Raw genomic sequence first — 16177 nt, forward strand, 5'->3', positions numbered from 1 at the left:
CGAATTCTGTGTGTTTTTTTGGCAGTCATTGACCCCCGACCAACGACTCGAGCGAACGATCATGGCCAAGGCAGAGCGGCAGAGGATCAGCAGAGGGGCAGCAGAGAAGCGGCAGGGGCGATGTAGAAAGATAGCAAACAAGTTAAACAGAGAGCGATACCGTGCATGTGTGTATGTGAGTGTGAGTGGTTGTGTCTGTGTGTGGACGTGGGTATGCACATGCACATATAAATTCGCATGCCGTGCTGGTGATCTCACTAAGCAGCGACGGCGGCAGCGACGGTCGCTGTTCTGCGCTCTCCGTTCTGCAGTCCCCATTCTACACTCTCAATTCTCAATTCTCAGTTCTCCATTCTCCGCGTTCTCCGCTCCACGTTCTCCGCTCCCCACTTTCTTCGGGGGAAGATTTCCGGCGGTACCGGGCGCTTAGATGCGTCGGAGCATTGACTTGGCCAAAAGCAATGAATCACGACCCCCAAATCGAACTGGTGATCATGATCATGATCATGATCATGACACGGTCATGATGATTTCAATGCGGCGGCCGATGACTCCGGCGCTCAGCCAATGACTCTCCGCCTATGACTCGCCGGCAATATTAGAAGTTCGCAACGCAACGAACACAACGCTCCGTTCCGATCCGATCCGATCCGCTCCCCTTCTCCTCCCCTCTCGCCTCTCGAGCTGCCCATCCAATCCAAGCCAATCCAGCCTGATAAGCGCAGTTCAGTGATCGCTGAACGCTAAATTTAGTATCTCGTGCACACGAGCAATGCGGTCCCTTTATCACGCTCTCTCCCGCGATAGATAGAGAGAGACAGAAAGAGAGAGTGGGAGTGAGAGTGGTAGAGATAGAGATGGAGATAGAGCCTGGCTAAATCATCGGCTATTGAAGCGCCTCTACTTTCGCCATCTTCCCGTCCTGCCACGCGAATGACAATCGGGAGGAGCACTCCTCTGCAGCGAAGCTATCAATCATTCGCCCCCCGACTCCCGCCGCTGCCAAGTGACTGGGGAAAATTTTAATGAAAAGCATGCCCTGCCCCGTCAACAGCAAGGAACAACGTCAAATCCAAATAATATTAAAAAAAGGAGCTAGAAGATATTGCCGAACAGTCCCCATTCTTCCAATCACCCCGTCCACTTTCTGTTTATTCCATTCCACCACTTATCAAAGCCAGCGTCGTTATAGAAATTTTTAAACATGTTTGAACTACACACACGCACAGCAGAGCATCGCACGGCAGACATCCTTCTTGCTTTCTTATTTGTGTAACTCTATTCATCATTTCGTCCTTTGGAGAAGGGCGGCAAGTGGGCGGCAAAGGGGAAGGGGAAGGGAATGCAGGGGAGGAGCTAACCAGAAGCGGCAAAAAAGAAATTTCCAGAAGTGAAAAGTGCTTACAAAGATTTCTGCTACATCTGCACTGTCTCCTTCCCGCCATCCTTTTGATACACTCACACACACACACACCTAAGACACTCACCCACACAGACACAGGCGGAAAGGAGCAGCGAGGAAAAGTGGGAAAACTGCCTCGTATGTAAGTACGAAATTCTAAAAAAGGCGAACAAAAAATAAAAATATTAATCCTTAGCTTAAACATTTGCCAACGTCGACTCCGCCATCTTCTTGTCGCTTGTCGCTGTCTTCGACTGCGTCTTCGTCCTTGTTCAGTCACCCAACACCCAACGCCCACCGCCTTTCTTCCTGCGGCGCACACATCGCGGCACCAGCCTCTAATACAGCAATCCTCTATTTACTACTATTTCACATTTTCCCGCCACTCCCCCTTATTATTGATTGTGTTATTATTATGCCACGGCAGCAAAGTCGACTGCGATCGACGATGCCTTTGTGATTTAAGCTCGGGGAGCGGGACAAATGGGGTCCATGGGGCAGCGGCAGGGGGACGAATGAAAAATGTAATGTACCAAAAAAATCGAAATCGGAAAAGTAGGGGCAACAACTACAGCGCAGACTATTTACCCGCAGCAGCTCCACTGGGCGTAGAATCTTTGGGTTAGAGGGATGGCTGCAAAGACTATAGTTGCCAAAAAAAACCACTAAGAACCACAAGTTTCCTTCATCAACGCAACAAAAAATCTCTAATAATTGGCACTGTAGGAAAATCAGCTTTTAGGAGAAAAAACATAGTTTTACTGAGAGAGAGCAATGGAGAACATTCATTCAGCTAGTAACCCAAGTAGAAAATAGGGTTTAAAATTGAGCATATTATTTGTGGCCGAGTTGTGCGTCCTCGCGGGCTAACTGGGCTAAACCCCCTGCCACGCCCCTGTCCGTGGCAGCTTCTAATCCACAATCCACCCAAGGAGCGTCCCAGAAGATGAGGGACAGAGGCGTCGGCAGCGGCAGAGGCAGTGGCAGAATCTCGACTGCGTACTTGCTGCTGCCTTCGTATCGTTTTTATTCAAATTCATAATCGCAAAATTTTTATATTCTACTTATGCTCAAAAGACGCGCATGTATTGCTCCTTGCTTCTCTCTCTGTGTGTGTGTCAGTGTGTGTGTGTGTGTGTCGCGGAGAGGGCCGAAAGTGGGCGGGGGACTAGTGCTTGGCTTTGTGCCGGGCCTACAATACAGTGACTGCCACCCACCGCCCAACGCCCACCACCCATAGCCCCTTGTCTCGAACCTCCCCCACTGTAATCGGAAACTTTCCTCTTTCTTTACATTTTTCATCTTTTTACTTTTCCCATTTTTTCCTTGTGCTTTCATTTTGGTTGTGCCAAAAATACAACAACAAAGGCAATGGGGAGGGAAGGGGGGGGGGGAGCGGCTGGAGATGGGGCACGAGGTTGAGAACGGAATAAATGAATAATAAAAACGAAGCACTCGATGGCGTAGAATTTGAATAGAAGCTTAGTTTTTCGCTTATACAACAAAAACTTTCTTTTTTCGGGGTTGTTTCCAATTTTTTTCTACTTTGCGCGTACAGCGGCGCGTGATGGCTGAGGGGGGAGTGGGGAGGGGAGAGGAGTGAGCGGTTTCTGCTGGTGGTGGGCGGTTTGGGGTGGCGGCTTCAAGGGGAAGACATCGACATCGACATCGACATCGAAGCTGTGTGCACAGCCTTTCGAGAAGAGGGAAAGAAAAGCGTTTTGTAAAAGGGACACGTTCACTCACTCACATACACACACACAACACACACACACGCACATAGAAAGCGTAGACGCAAGGCGGCAGAAGAAAAACTGAAAAGTTTATAATTACTTATTTTTTGATGAATTGGGTAAATATTAAAAAGGGAGCGCACAAAAGAAAACCGAACCGAAGCAAACCGAACCGAACTGAGCCAAATTCCACTGAACTGAAACTTGGGGCGGCAGGCAGCCAAAAAGGTAATAGCGAGTGCTTAAAAAGAAATACGACTACATTAAAAATTATCGATCGATTTGCCGCATTTCGTATTTTTTTTTCCTATTTTTTCCCTATGCGAATCTAAGTTTAATGGGCGCCTAATGGAGGACGAAGTGAGGGGGACTTAGAACGCGTTCGCAACCCCATCAGCCTCTAGTCGCAGATGGCGGATGGCGAATGGCGGATTAGGGGCTGCAGTGCCCCCCGGGAAATGCAGCTGGCGACTGAGCACTTGATTGCCTAATTGCTTTATCGGCCGCCAATCGGGATGTGGGCGTGGCCGGGACGAGACGCGCCTAGCCTCGCTTCGCCTCGAACTTCATTTGCGCAATTAATTTATTAAATAATTCAATCGACTGTGCGGAGTGTCTTCTTCCTTGGAGCTTCCACCACAACACTCGACCCCGGACCAGACATCCTTATTAACTTTTATTGAATTGAAATTTCTCGTTTGCCAAAGACTCTACACTACCTTCCCCCCACCCGCTGCCTTTGTTTACTGCCTCGATCCACCCAACTAGCCATCTAGTTCATCGCAGCTAAAACGCCTTAGAAGCAGCCACTAGTGCGGTGGCCAAGCATTACGACTTAATCCGCGCCTCGGCGGCAATCCCATCAAAGAAACGCCCCTCAAGTGGCCCATCTCAACTGCACAACTCTGAGCGTTGCGAAAGTTTGCCAACTATGAGACTGGTGGGCAAATGCCAGCGCTCACATTATCAAAGGCGGTCGGATTTGGTCTGGTATGGTATGGTCTGGGCTGGCTCCAATCCAATCCTCACAAGCGTCGCCCCCAACGACCGAAGTAAGCGGTCCCATTCTACCGCCCCCAACGTAGCTACTCTTAACTCAAGACTCGGCTTTCTTAGCGCCGGAAAATTTGCGGAATTTATAAAATTTTCATAGTTACAACTTTCTTTATGCAGAGTGCGCAGGGGGGTGGGGCGGTACCAGGAGGAGCATCAAGTTAATGTGCAGTCAAGCCGAGCAGAACTCCCCCTCCCCAAACCAACGAGCTGTTTCTTCTATTTTGCAGTTTAGTTTCAAATACATGGCCCGCCTCCCTCAGCCGCCCCTCCTCCTCCTTCTCCTTCTCCTCCTCCTTCTGCTCTTTTTTTGCAATACTTTGTGCCTGCTCTTTTCTATGCAGTAAACTTTTCATTATTATTATTATTTTTGGTTGCCGTCGCTCTCTCTCTATTTTTGCTTGTGTATTTTTCGGGACGCCCTACAGGGGGCGCCTCTCATTACGTTCTTTTTGAGTTGGCGTAGGCGGGGAGGGAGGGGAGAGCAGCGCTAGAAGCCCCCATCGACCCCCCTTTCAGAACCCTAAGCGACCTTCCGCCCAAAACCCGAATCTCCGCGCTCTGAAGACAAACAGACGCAAACTTTTCGAGCAGTGGGCGGTAGGCGGTGGGTGGTGGCTGTTGGGGAAGCAAAGGATGGGGGGTGGAAGGAGGCGAGAGGGGTGAGCAGAGAGGAGTGAGCAGAGAGGAACGGGGCAAGGGCAAGGACAGGGCCAGACGAAAGAGCGCAAGAACGAAGAGGAAGACGCGAAAAAGAAAATGTTCGCGCGAGAAATGTTAAAAAATATTTTTATAGCTCCGCGAATGTTAGAATAGTGTTTGTGGGGCGATAAGGGGACGGGGGGAATAGGCCACCCAAGCAGGCAGCCAAGCAGGCAACCCACCACCCCCCTGAGGCATCATCTGCCCTCGCAGTCGTTGTCGTCGTCGTTGTTGTTAGTCAAATGGGGTGTTGATTGAACGGTTGCGCTGCCGGGCTGCCTGTTCCACACCCCTACAACAACAACATCCGACTACTACTGCGTCCCACTACCAACAACCAACAAGCAACAACGAACAACGAATAACGAACAACCAACCGGCAGCTCCCCTTACATTTATTTTATTCCTTTCGCCTTGCTTTGCGTTTAGACACAAATTTTACAGCACGCCCACACGGCGAAAGCAGCCAAGTTGCAAAGTATTACCCGAACATACATACTCGTACATATACATGAAGATTGGCAATTGCGGGGGCGAAACCAAGCCAGATCCACATTGAGCCGAGATTTCCGCTAAATAGAAATGATGGAATGCCACGCCAGAGACAGAAGATGCAAATTGCGATTTGCGATTTGGGGTCGCGAATAAAGGAGTCCGATTTAACGAAACTGCTGTTCGTTGTGGCCGCATCTAGCCTCCGTCTAATACTAATATTTGTCACAGCCAACCGATAAGACGGATAACGAATTCTTGGGGTCGAGGTGGGGGATAACCTCGTGGCCTTGGCTTCAGAATCAGCCCCTTACCCAACCAGCCAGTCAGCCAGCCAGATAAACCGACTTCAAGGCTGCTGCTGCCTTATCTTTTGCTCGACGGTTGTGAACGAGTAATTAAAAGAATAAGCCTACCTGATTGAATTACCCGCATCTCGGCTCCTTCTTCAATCCTTCAGTCCTAAAGTGCTCCAGTCCTCCACTGTTCCAGTGCTCCAGTCCTCGAATCCGGCAGTGTGATCCTCTTAGGCGGACGGCCTGTAAAGATAAATCGAACAAATTGCATTTGTAATAAATTCAGGCATGCCATCCATTTTCATATCCATATCCATATTGTCTATGCCAAAGTCAGTTAGGGCCGCAATTGGGTTTTTGTCTAAATACCAAACTGAAAATGGAGCGCAGGGCGCGAGCGAAACCAAAAGCAAACCAAACCGAGTGAAATGAATTGCATACATGCGAGCTGCGCTCCTCCGGCCAACTAAATACGACTTGTAAAAAATAATAAATACATAAATTACTTGCAAAAAGCGAGAAAAACGCCGAAATTAAGCCAACAAAGCGGCACGAATCGAGTGAGCGAATGCCGGTTTGGGGCTGCGATTTGCAAGTACCCCGCGAAAAGCGTGGCTGGGAAACGCGGAAAAGTCGTGAATCACCCAGGGATTGCAGGGTAGGCAAATGAAATTAAAACACTGGCAACAACAACCAGTGCAAATTATAGTTAGCATCAGTTTTGGCTGGTGGCCAGGACCTCCTAATCCTCCCCGCTCCCCGCTCCCTGCTCCCTGCACCCGAGGCCACCTCGTTTAAACGTTTGTTTGGCTGCACTGCGGCAGCCGTGTTACACATCGCGTATACGTGATACGTGTTCCTGGAGCGCTTGAAATTTATTCGCCAGTTACTGCCCCTTCCGCCACCAATGTCACTGTTGTGGCCGCTTGATGCATATTATGCCCTCGTCTGCGTCCGCATAGTTAGTTTCCGTCCACTCATGCCCTCTGCCTGCGGAGCAGTGCCTCCGTCCTCAAGATCTCTCCCTAAGAACTCGCTCACGGGAATTGATCATATTGATTGTGGCTTCGGCGCCAGAAATACGCACTGAGCTGCTGCTCAGCATCGCACTGAGATCGATAATCCGGGTAAGGGTATTGCGCCTGCCAAGGAACGAGGAGTCCGGAGTCCGGATATTGTTGGCTTTTTTGTCCGCGCCGCACACTCTGCACACGAGTACGAGTGTATGGCGAAATGCTAGCCGGCTTTTTCGTTTTTCGTCAAAATTATTAGTAATTTTTTCTACTTGGCTGCCTCCACTTCCACGGACACCGGCAGGAAGTGGGCGTGGCGTGGCTGGCAGGCGGGGCCGTCGGCAGCATTTTAAATATAATTATAATATAATTTGGCGCGGTATTTTTTCGCTCTTCCCCCTGAACCCCCGAACCCCCTAACCACTCCGCAATGCCGCTCCACATAATGTTATCCTTGCGCGTGAGTGTGTTTGTATCTATTTTTTTCCTTATCCGCCACACTATGTGTACTATATGTGGCTTTCGGTGGGCGGTTGGGGGCGGTTAAGGCGGTTGAGGGCGGGGTCACTGCATTGTTAATGCAATTTCGCTTTTGTTGTCGCTATGTGTTTTTTTTTGCTTTTGTTTTAAAATAATTATACATTTTTTCCACTCATTTCGTTCGTTTGCACTTGTATCTTTATCTTTGTATTGCTTTGTTATATCCTGGCTCGCGTGTGTGTGAGTCTATGTGTGTGTGTCTGGACATGTGTGTAAATTGTAGAAAGTCAGTTTTGATAGTTTTTTGCTATTGTTTGAAAGCCGCTGCCATTTCTCATTTTGCATTTTAATGTTGCTGCATCTTCCTGCGGCGCATTTGAGCTTGTAATTTCTCGTGCAAAGTTTAGCAGGTTGTTTGGGGTTGAGCGGCATTAATGGATCCGGGGCCCAGCCTAAGACAAGTGCGGGGGGATGGGGGGGATGGCGCGCTGGCGAGGCGTTTTATTGCATTTTCGTGTTCAATGTTCGAGAGCAGCAAAGTTTTTCAATTAAAAATCAAACGTATGAGCGGGCATAAAACTATATATGCAGTACAGTACCGACTGGCCGTAATTGTTATTGACAATCGTATTGAGTCTGCAGCCCTCGAAGTTATTAATTAGAGCTTATGCATTGCAGAGCCACAGCTTGCCGGCTTCCCAGCTTGCCAGCTTGCCAGCATCCAAGTCGAATGCTTCCGGGTAGCATCTTTCTCAGCCCTGCAACAGGTGCCGTGACCCAGAGAAAGGCAAGCCACCCATTTCCGTCTTTGCAGCTCCTTCGAGTGGGCCACGGCCCAAGGACGTTGCGTGGCCACCGCGAAGGAGTTTGTCGGGGAACAGACACCCAGACACCCGGACACCCAGACCCCAGACCCCAGACACACAGACCGACAGAGCGACAGACAATGGGAGCACGAACGCGGACACAGACACTCCAGGAGGATGGTGGGTGGGGAGTGTTGGCTGATGGGTGGTGGGTGGAGCGGATGGCAGGGGACCACGACCAGGAACAGAAGCAGGAGCAGGAGCAAAGCAAGACCAAGACCAAGGCCAGCCATTGAAATTAAAATCCACACTGTCCATGCCAACTCTCAAGTGTTTGTCGTTTTTTCGCTCTCGTGGCTGTTGTTTTTTCCCAAGCTCTGCTGATGCTGCCACGACTGCCACGACTGCCACGGCTGCCATGGACTTTTAACTTCCGGCTTTTCCATCACACCTCCCTCCTGGCCACCACCCAACACCCAACACCGACCACCCACCGCCCACCAGCCTGTGGCCTTGCCTGGCAACCGAGCCGAGTTGAGATGGCTCGAGACTTGACCTTGCAGCAGCAGCTGCCATCTTGGGAGGCAGACTGGAAGGTGCCGAGGGGGGCTACCCACCGTCTGTCTACCTGTCTGTCTGACAAACACACGCGTCTGACCTCTGTGGGTGTGGGTGTGTGTGTGTACGGTGGGTGAGCAGTGATAATCCGCATAAAATTACAGGAGCAGAGTCAAGGACGAAGGACGCAGGACGACAGACAAAGGGGAAGCAGGCAGTGCCCAACACACGCACAAGGCGACGACAACGCCAGCGACAAAGGCGAAAGCAAGGCCAAGGTCGTTTCACACCCACACCCACACCCACACTCACACCCAAACACCAACACACACACATGGCAATTGACCAAGCAAGAGAAGTCGACGCCCTCGTGCTTGTTGTTGCTGTCGTCATGGCATGTGACTCACTTTCACTTCGTCCTGGCCAAAAAAATAAAAAAAAGAAAAAGAATGAAGATAAAGGAAAAGGCGAGCTGCTTTAACCTTCCCCCCGCCCCCTTCGCAGCTATCACAAATGAACGTCCTGTCTGTGTGTCTGTGTGTCTGTGCCCCTCTGCCAGTGTGTGGGTGTGTCACCCAGTCAAGAGCATATGTGATGCCCGAAAAAAGAACACACACACTCACACTCACACTCCTTGTATCCTTGCCTCGCCTGCTTCTTGTGTCCATATGTGTGTGGCAGTGTGTTCCTTAAGTTTTTATGGCTTGCTGACTACTACTTCCGGTATCCGGCAAGCGGCGTGTCCGGGCTCTGTGTTCCCGGCCAGGCAATGAATACATTAACACACTCACCCAGTCGCACACACACACACTCACACCCAAACATACACACACACGCAGTCTGACAGACAGACGGAGCGAGCGAAGAGGACGGGCATGCCAGACAACGTCTTTTGCCGTGTCCTTGACGTCCGGCATCAAAATACACATGCGGACCGCCAGTCGACCGTCTCCATTTCTCAGCCACTCCCACGGCGAGGCCACTTCAGCCACTTCAGCCACTTCAGCCATTTCAGCCACGCCCCCCTGTCCGCCCCTTTTAGCATTGTTGCGCCCGGAGGTATGCAACAAGTTGCCCGGCTCAGCTCAACGGGCCCAAATCAACAAATTATCACACATTGCCTGTCTGCCGCTTCCTCCTTCGATAATATGGAAATTTTCATCATTTTCTACCCCGAATGAAAAGCGTCGCCCATTTGGCCGCAGACACAGACAAGTTGTTGTGGCACTAGGCACACCACACACCACACACATGGCGCGGCTGAAGGACAACGACGAGCCGGCAGACAATGTTGACAAGCAAACAAAGCAGAGAGTAAGTGAAAATAAATGGAAATAGAGATGGAAATGGGAAAAGTCGAATTCCGAGTCCGAGTCCGAATCCGAATCTGATTCTGAATCTGATTCAGATCCCAATCCCAAACTAAACCGACAAACCGACCCGCATGTGTGTGTTTGGTGGTGTCGTATAACCCTTGACCCCTGCCCTTTCAACTGGAGACAGGACAAAACAGGACAGCACAGGACACAGGACGAGACAGGACAGGACGAAAGGGGAAGCTCAGCACAGCTCAGACAGCACAGGACATAACCAGTTACCAGTTAACCAGTCGGGCCGTCATGAGCGCTATCACTTATTGGGGCGTCAAGTCAAACGGGTTTCCAACCATGTCTCTCGCTAAGTGTTTCGTCAAAGATTTCCACATACGTTATGCCTTGAGTTAGCACTCGGGGTGGAGTTCGGGATGGTTTTTGGGGTTGGGGCCGGGACAGGGGCCGGGGTTGGGCAATTCGAATTCCGATTCCGGTTTGGGCAGGGGTTGCAAGGTCAGGGGTTAGGCGAAAGGGTTAGGCTCATTTACATGGCCCACTGCTCGTGAGGATTGCGGCTGGCTTGATTTGCATTTGCCGGCAATGGGATATGTTACGAGGTCGGTGAACAGGGGTCCGGGGTCCGGGGTCAGGGGTCGGCCCACACCGCACACACGCAACCCCCGGTGGCGGATAATAGGTTATAAAATGCCGATTATTTTGTCGCTTTCGAATCGCTCACTTTTGGGACAAAAACAACACGATTGGTGGGCGGGGCAGGGGTTAACCATTGTGCTTGAGAGGTTATGAAATCGCATGTGAGTGTGTTGACTTGTGGCTTATGGTAAGTCCGGGGTTCAGGGGTCGGGGTCAGGGTTCAGAGGTCGGGGTTAGGATTCTTCACCATGAGCGCTTGTTTAATGGTGAAAGTAATCAGTGGGAGGGTTGCAAATGGGGGAGGTCAATTAGTTGTGAGCATGTGTGTGAGCCAGCAAAATGGCGTCTGTCCGGAATAAAGATTTCCTTTGCTCCGCCTTTGCAAAGGACTTGGCCCCTTCCGCCTCCCAGCGCCCGCCTTTCGACACCCGACTCGTGCCCTTTGCGCTCATGTTAATTAGTAGCGCCTCCAAAAATTCATGCCACATGCGGAGGGGCGCAGTGGCCGGGGGTGTGCTCAGTTTAAAAGAAAAAGTTTTAAATTAATTATTAGAAAAAGCATCAGCTGCGGTGTGGGCCGAAGGTGGGGTGCAGCCAGAGGATGCGGTGGAGCTGCCACATGAGCTCCGCAAAGCTTCGTCAGCTTCAGCGGCAGTACGAGGGTTAAGACATACACACATGCCAGTGTGTGTGTGTGAGTGGGTATGTGTGTGTGCGTCACCTCCCTAGGCAATTTCCGCTGCCAAATTGAAAAATTACGCGAGCGCAAAGTTTCGCTTCTGCTGTTTCTGTCGCTGCTTTGATTTGCTCTCCCGCTCGCGCTGTCAGGGACACAGCCCTTCTACCCACTACCCACAACCCCCACCCATCAACCCCACTGCCACTGCCACGCCGAGCTGCACCCCTTCTCGCCGAAAAGCAGCGCCATAGTCTCCGCTCACTACTTAAGCGGCGCAGCAAAACATTTTTACATTTTATACGCTCATTACATAATTTCAAAGTACATGTGCGGAATTTTAGAAAGCCGAAAGGAGAAGCAGCACAGCAAGATGAGACCTCGGGTTTTCCTCTTTTTTTCGGTTCGGTTCGGGGCCTTGAGAGACGTCCGTAACACCCCCCACCCGCCCCCACAACAACAAAAGAGAAAAGACAGCTATCGAACACACACACACACGCACAGTCACACACACGCACACACACAGCCACACACAAACGCAGCTCACGCAGGAAAAACGAGAAAAACGCTAATGAAAATTAAAATGAAAAATTGCAAACGACGTGTGGCATAAGACTTGGGTGGGGGAGGGTTGTGGCAGGGCGGTGGGTGTAGAAAGGGGGTGCCACCCACACATCCGCACACTTGCATACATTAGACACAATCATCGCTGTGTGTGTGGGTGTGTATACTTTCCTCACGCATTTCTCCATCGCCGACGCTGACAGCGAAAACAGAAAAAGTAGAAACAAATTTTCCATTTTTACTTGCTTGCCACCCCCACCCCGCGTCACCCCCCCCCCCCCCCTGCTACCCCGCCCCTACATCCGGGAAATTGTACTTAGCGCAGGGGGTGGGGGTGTGGGTGTGGGTGGGTGGGAGCGTTTGCCATTAGCATACACTACTCACATTTTATAATGCGTGCGTGTGTGTGAGTGTGTTGTGTGTTCATTTCATTACACGGTACATAATGGATGTGCCCTTCTCTGTATATGTGTGTGTGTGAAGGTGTCTGTGTGTGCGGCACTAAACTACCCTTTGCCTAATTTTTAATCTCGAGCGTTGCCAGGCGCAGCGCCAAACGACAACAGCGAGTCAGCGACTAATGTCGCCTGAATCTTCCCGAGGGGTCAGCTCCTCGGCTGCGGGAGGCCTTGACGTCATCTAAGCTACTAGTTTGGGCCATTTGCCATCCGGCTCATACATATACATATATATGTATGTATGTGCGTGCAAATATATAGTATACGTAGGTATGTGTAGGTATGCAAAGAACTTTTTTATCCCTTTGGCCGTACAATTAAAAATGTAAATCAGTCGCCCCTCTGCCGCAGTCGCAGTCGCTGCCGCTGCCTCTGCCAGCGCAGTTGTTTTTTTAATTCTTTCAACTTTTTCCGACATTTTTCGGCGACTGCTTTTGCGAGTGGGTGGTGTTTAGTTGGGTGGTGTTCATTCATTCCATCCACTACACCCCCATGCGCTCTCTGCATTGATGTAAATATTATATTTATTTATTTCGCGGCGAGTCCTAGACGAAGCTCTCCCAGCAGCACCCGATTAGGAATACTTTGCCACTGCCTGCTCCCCTAATCTATTATTAAAAATGTTAACTGAAAGCGCTCCCCGTATAAATATGGAAGGCGAGTCAGAGCCAGAGCCACAGCTACCGCTACAGCTACAGCTACAGCCACTGCCCCTGCCACTGCCACAGCCACGGCCACATAGAGCCGCACAAAGCCAGGACTCAGGACTCACGGCACAAAGGGCGGCAGTTGGGGGCGGGGCGGCAGCGAACATTAATACATATTTATTGTTGGTACAAGCAATTTAGCGAAAAGAAATCCAAATTATATCATAACTTTGTATAGTGCGCCATCTGGGGTTTAGTTGCCTGCCACATTCCCGTCCCAGGGATCCACCCTGTATCCCCGGATCCTTGGATCCTTGCTACGCCTACAACAATACCAGGGAGCCTGGGAGGGCGGATAGCAGCAGCAGCTGAAAATGATACTGAATCTGAGACTGGAGTCCCGAGCTGTGGAGCTGTGGAGCATAGACATCAGACTCCAAAGGAGCAGGAGCAGGAGCATGAGGGCGGGGGTGGGGGTGGGATGAGGCTCTGGAGGAACAGGAGCCGCAGTCAGAGCAATAATTCTATGCCGACGCCATTGTAGCCACGTTAAAGATGTTGCCACACATTTTTGTAGCGTTCTCCGTTCTCCATTCTCGGCTCTCGGTTCTCGGCATTCGGTTCTCTGTTTTGTTTTGGCCTTTTCCCCCGCGCGTCCTTGGCCACCTTTTTTTCGTACTCATCGGAGCAAGAGGAGCTGGCATTGTAACAATGAAAACAATTACAACAACAATTGCGAATAAACATGCAAAAAGCAAAGTAGAAGATGAAGTAGCTGCGGAGGAGCTGGTGGTGGGAGGCACAGGACGAAGGACGGAGGATGAAGGACGCAGGACCTTCGCGGGAGAGCGAGACCATCCGAATGAGAATGAAATGTTTTCTAATAAATTTTGCTTTATGTGCGCGGTGCGGCGAGGCTGGCAAAGGAGGCAAAAGAGCCTGTTGAGGAACAGCAGAAAAGGGAATAAATAAAAATAAAGTTTTATATTCATGTACCCCCGCTCAGCACCCCCACTACCCACCCATCCACACACACACACACATACTCACGGAAAGAGACAGAGAATTGCCACCCAATTGCCATTAATATGGCGGCTGCCTAACATTCATTTGTGTGTGTGTGTGTGTGTGTGTGTGTAAGTGTCTCTAATGCCAAGTTGCCGTTTATTTTAACTTTGCTACAAACTTTAGAGGCAGCCCACAGTAGTCCCAGTTGGCTCTGTACCACTGTACCCCGCAACCTGCACCCCCGCACCAGCGCACCACCCGTGCCGCCACCAACTAAGTCGAAATAACTTTTTCAGCCATTTTGGTGCTTTTTTTTTTTACTATTTCAGCCACATTTTTGCACTTTGTTTTTCTGTTTTTTCTCATTGAGTTTCTCTTGTTTCTCTTGTTTTCCAGGTTTTTCTCTTTTTTGGGTTTCCGTTTTGTTGTTGGCCCAAAACCCACTCTCTATTCTCGGTTTTTTTTTTTTTGTTAATTTTTTAACGCATTTTGCGTGGGCCGCGTTTACTTAGTTAGTCAGAAAGAGGAAGAGAAACAGAGGGAGGGAGGGAGGTAGGGAGGTAGTGGAAAGTCGCGGATTGCGACAGCTCCAAAATGCCGCGACAAAGGTAAAAGGATTTTTGTGTAAGTTAGACGCGGGGATGATGAGCGCACAAAAAAAGAAAACCAAAAAAAAATAAAATAAAAAACGAAATAAATTAAATGGTTGTGTCAACATCAACAGACTCTAGCAATTGTCCCTGTCCCTGTGTGTGTGTGTGTGTGTGCCTGAGTGTGTGTGCGACCCGGGTGAGGGATTACATAGTCTGGGATCATTGATCGGTGTGGAACTCCAGCATGGAACTCCATTAGGAGCTAGATCAATGCTTCAAGCTGTTTTCGTGGCTTCGGCAGCTTGGGCCACATTTTCCAGTGGTACGATTTTCGAAAAAAATTCAATATTTACGATTGGTTTTTTCGGTATAACTTGGCTAAAAATGGAAACCTAAAAGAATTACATTTTTTTTACTCCTAATTACCAATACTAACCAAACAAATTACTTTTTGACCGACTATGTTAAAATAATTTTTGGCCAAATTTTCCCATTTTTTGTAAGGGAGGGGTAACATCATCAAAAATTACAAAAAATGTGAAAAAATGTAATTTTATTTTAAAAGCACAGTTCGATTGGAAATTTAATTACGAACTCAACGAGGTATGACATTCCATATTTGGCCCACTATTTCGAATGCTGTGATCAAAAAACTGATAATTATTTACGCAAAAAACAGAAAATCGATTTTCGCCAAAATTTCAATATTTACGATTGGTTTTTTCCCTATGCCCAGATGGCTACACTGCAGTGTTCTGCAAGATCTGACTTCATGCCGCTCTTCTGTTCGGTGTAACTGCTCGGATATTTGGGGCACCGATTGCCAAAATCAGGGGATGGAATGGCTAGTGCCATCGATGCGTGGACGACGACTATCATGGGATGAGCCCGGGGGCCATAAACCGCATAGAACTGCCGAATCTTTTACTATCGGTGGCATTCCCGCTCGTTATGCGCGCATTAATAATTTCGCATTGGCCGCAATAAAAAGCTTGGCGCAATGAACGGATTCTGGGCTCAAGATTGTGGACCACAAAGCGAAACAACAAAAATCAAGGCATGCTCAGGTCATTAAAGTTAACGCTGAACCGGGCACGGTTTGCTTTCCAGGGGGAGGTTTGCGGGCAGGGGATAGTCGCTGCCAATACAATTGAATCCTTGAATCCGTCTCTCGCTGCGTGTGTATGTACCGCCACTTCCTCCTAATCAACCCTTTATGAACCCCTAAAACGGAAAAGGGAAAAAAGCCGAGCGCACGGCGGCAACTACAGGCGCACAACAATAAAATGTAAAATTAGAAGCTTCCTCGGCCACTTTTCCATCCATCGACAGTCCGGTCCGTCGATGGCATCTGGCTGTAACTCAGATAAAGCCATTCCCAATCTCAATGCATCGAAGACCAGTCGCGGACTATCGCAGTTCGATCGGAAGGTGATCGATTAGGAACCATCCCCAGCCCTTCCGCCCCCACTATTCCCGCCTCGTAAGCCACCGGAAAACTTGCAGCGGCAAGGTGAACGGGGAGCGGAGTGGCGGGTGGGGGGACAGCATCCACCAGCCAGCATCATTAAGGGTAGTTTCGAGCGTCGTAAAAAATATAGAGAAATAAAATTGAAAAAAGCAGCAACAACAATAACAAGGTCGGAAGACGAAGTCGAAGTTGGCGGCAGAGCCGCGGCAGCGCCGGCGACTGCGGCGGCGACTGAGGCAGCGACGCCGGGACGCACAA

General features: G+C 49.8%; 2 protein-coding genes across 10 annotated transcripts in view; one reads left to right on the forward strand and one right to left on the reverse strand.

Moving 5' to 3' along the window:
- The window catches only part of LOC6523932 (mucin-2), a 134397-nt gene that overhangs the window by 54201 nt on the left and 64019 nt on the right, over positions 1–16177 (reverse strand). For all 4 annotated transcript variants that reach the window (XM_039371223.1, XM_039371240.1, XM_039371150.1 and 1 more), the window contains one exon: positions 5799–5921. The gene's annotated coding sequence lies outside the window, so the exon portion shown is untranslated. The remainder of the gene's footprint in view (positions 1–5798; positions 5922–16177) is intronic.
- LOC6523936 (broad-complex core protein) overlaps positions 1–16177 on the forward strand; it is an 81988-nt gene that overhangs the window by 3706 nt on the left and 62105 nt on the right. The gene's annotated exons all lie outside the window — the stretch shown is intronic.

This window comes from Drosophila yakuba, chromosome X (assembly GCF_016746365.2).
Source record: "Drosophila yakuba strain Tai18E2 chromosome X, Prin_Dyak_Tai18E2_2.1, whole genome shotgun sequence".
NCBI classification, from domain to species: domain Eukaryota; kingdom Metazoa; phylum Arthropoda; class Insecta; order Diptera; family Drosophilidae; genus Drosophila; species Drosophila yakuba.